The following is a 3,631-nucleotide window of genomic DNA, read 5'->3' on the forward strand; positions in this document are numbered from 1 at the left end:
TTTAAAGATAATACAAGAATGTTTAACACAGTTAATATTGTTAACAAGTTAAAGGTGTTTAAAGATAATGCAAACATGTTTAACACATATAGTTACTATTGTTAACAAGTTAAAGGTGTTTAAAGATAATACAAGAATGTTTAACACATAGTTAATATTGTTAACAAGTTAAAGGTGTTTAAAGATAATACAAGCATGTTTAACACATATAGTTAATATTGTTAATAAGTTAAAGGTGTTTAAAGATAATACAAGCATGTTTAACACATATAGTTAATATTGTTAATAAGTTAAAGGTGTTTAAAGATAATACAAGCATGTTTAACACATATAGTTAATATTGTTAACAAGTTAAAAGTGTTTAAAGATAATACAAGCATGTTTAACACATATAGTTAATATTGTTAATAAGTTAAAGGTGTTTAAAGATAATACAAGCATGTTTAACACATATAGATTCCTTTCTTTCATGAAGACAAGAATATAAGTTGGTGTATTACCTGATTGTGATGACTTGCATTGATTGGAATCAGACAGTAGTGATGATAAGGTCCGCATTTTCGAATGGAGAAGAAAAAAAGTCCTCCTTTCTGTCCAATACCACATGAAAGTGGTTGGTTTTTGGCATCTTATTTGTCCAGCTTCCGTACTCCTTTGTATACACTTTACAAGAAATACATTGTCGGCAAACTCCGTAGCTTGCTAGCTTGTGCACGCCAGCTTTCTGAGACTCTTATTTTGGTAGCGCAGGCAGGATGAAGCAGCGCTTTTATTGTGCAACTGTGCAGTCGGTCTTTGGAGTTTTGACGACAGGTACGGCGCCAGAGTCTGTTGAAATAAAGTGTTTCTCGCCTTCCAGTCGGTCATTTTAATGAGCTGGCAGCAGCCAGCGTCATCTCAGAAGACCCTCGGGTGCCGTGAATGTCAATCAAGTGACCAAAGTGACGTCATAGTGAAGATTTATGATCGCTCATTTTTAGGACTATTTTTTTAATGCCTGGCTGGTGATCGACTGACACACCCTCCGAGATCGACCGGTAGCTCGCGATCGACGTAATGAGCACCCCTGTATTATAGAATAGGGATGTCCGATAATGGCTTTTTGCCAATGTCCGATATTCCGATATTGTCCAACTCTTTAATTACCGATACCGATATCAACCGATATATACAGTCGTAGAATTAACACATTATAATGCCTAATTTGGACAACCAGCTATGGTGAAGATAAGGTACTTTTTTTTTAAATTAATCAAATAAAATAAGATAAATGAATTAAAAACATTTTCTTGAATAAAAAAGAAAGTAAAACAATATAAAAACAGTTACATAGAAACTAGTAATGAATGAAAATAAGTCAAATGAAGTGTTAAAGGTTAGTACTATTAGTGGAGCAGCATCATGTGTGCTTACGGACTGTATCCCTTGCAGACTGTATTGATATATATTGATATATCATGTAGGAACCTACCAGAATGTTAATAACAGAAAGAAACAACCCTTTTGTGTGAATGAGTGTGAATGGGGGAGGGAGGTTTTTTGGGTTGGTGCACTAATTGTAAGTGTATCTTGTGTTGTTTATGTTGATTTAATAAAAATAAAAATAAATACATAAATAAATAAATAAAAATAACCGATACTGATCATAAAAAAACCGATACCGATAATTTCCGATATTAAATTTTAACGCATTTATCGTCCGATAATGTCGTCAGGCCGATATTATCGGACATCTCTACTATAGAACCATAATAACATAAAAAATAAAAAACCTTAATATCATTAAAACTATCAAATGTTAATAACATAAAAACGATAATAAAATAAAAACTATAAAAACCTTGACATAAAAACTATAAATTGTTAATAACATAAAAACTATAAAACGTTGATAAAATAAAAACAATAAAACGTTAATAACATTAATATTTTCCCCCTCCCTCAGGGGGGATTCGACAGGGCGGTTGCTGGTTGTTCCATCTCCATCGTTGGGGTCCCTTCGGGTGGGGCGGGTGGTTCCCGTGGACCCGTGCTGGGCGGTTCTGCTGCGACTGACTTGGGTGGGGTGGCCTGGGGCGGGCCTCACCGTGCTCTCTAGGGGTAGGGGGTGAACTCGTGGGGGCCCGGTTGCGGGGAGTCTCTGGGCACCTCGGGCCCTTTCTGCCCGTGTGGGATGTGGTCTCTCGCATAATCATATCTACTGTCCTCTGGGTGTTCAGCTCCAGGTTGTTGAGGCTGCACCAGGACGCCAGCCAGTCCACCTCTCTCCTGTAGGCGGACTCGTCGCCATCCGAGATGAGCCCGATGAGGATGGTGTCGTCCGCAAACTTGAGCAGCTTTACGGACTGGTGGCTGGAGGTGCAGCGTTGTGCAGTGTAAACAGGGAGAAGAGCAAAGGGGGAAGTACACAGCCCTGAGGAGTACCAGTGTTTGTGGTTTGACTGTCCTGAGGAGTACCAGTGTTCGTGGTTCGACTGTCCTGAGGAGTACCAGTGTTCGTGGTTCGACTGTCCTGAGGAGTACCAGTGTTTGTGGTTTGACTGTCCTGAGGAGTACCAGTGTTCGTGGTTTGACTGTCCTGAGGAGTACCAGTGTTCGTGGTTTGACTGTCCTGAGGAGTACCAGTGTTCGGGGTTCGACTGTCCTGAGGAGTACCAGTGTTCGTGGTTTGACTGTCCTGAGGAGTACCAGTGTTCGTGGTTCGACTGTCCTGAGGAGTACCAGTGTTCGTGGTTTGACTGTCCTGAGGAGTACCAGTGTTCGTGGTTTGACTGTCCTGAGGAGTACCAGTGTTCGTGGTTTGACTGTCCTGAGGAGTACCAGTGTTCGTGGTTCGACTGTCCTGAGGAGTACCAGTGTTCGTGGTTTGACTGTCCTGAGGAGTACCAGTGTTCGGGGTTCGACTGTCCGAGACAATCTTCCCCAGCCGCACGTGCTGTCTTCGGTCCGCCAGGAAGTCATTGATCCAACCGCAGAGGGAGTCGGGCACGCTGAGCTGGTAGATCTTGTCTGGTAGCAGTCCAGGGAGGATGGTGTTGAAGGCAGAGCTGGAGTCCACAAACAGGAGTCTAATAAATAAATAACTATTCATCAAAAAATGAATGAATAAAAATCAATGAATGACCAAGTGGCCCAAAGCAGATGTTATTTTTAATTGGATTTTTAAACAAAATGGAGATGAAACAAAACAAGATGACATGACACAAGATGGAGATGAAACTAAAAAAAGATGAGATTAAACTAAAACAAGATGAAGATGAAACTAAGACCAAATGGAGATTAAACTAAAACAAGATGGAGATGAAACTAAAAGAAGATGGAGGTGAAACTAAAACAAGATGGAGATGAAATTAAACAAGATGGATATTAAACTAAAACAAGATGGAGATGAAACTAAAACAAGATGAAAATAAATCAAGATTAAGATGAAACAAAACAAGATGGGGATGAAACTAAAACAAGATGGAGATGAAACAAAACAAGATGGAGATGAAACTAAAACAAGATGAAACTAAAACAAGATGAAGATGAAACAAAACAAGATGGAGATGAAACTAAAACAAGATGGAGATGAAACTAAAACAAGATGAGACTAAAACAAGATGGAGATGAAACAAAACAAGATGAAGAT

The sequence above is a fragment of the Nerophis lumbriciformis genome, linkage group LG06 (assembly GCF_033978685.3).
Source record: "Nerophis lumbriciformis linkage group LG06, RoL_Nlum_v2.1, whole genome shotgun sequence".
NCBI lineage: Eukaryota > Metazoa > Chordata > Actinopteri > Syngnathiformes > Syngnathidae > Nerophis > Nerophis lumbriciformis.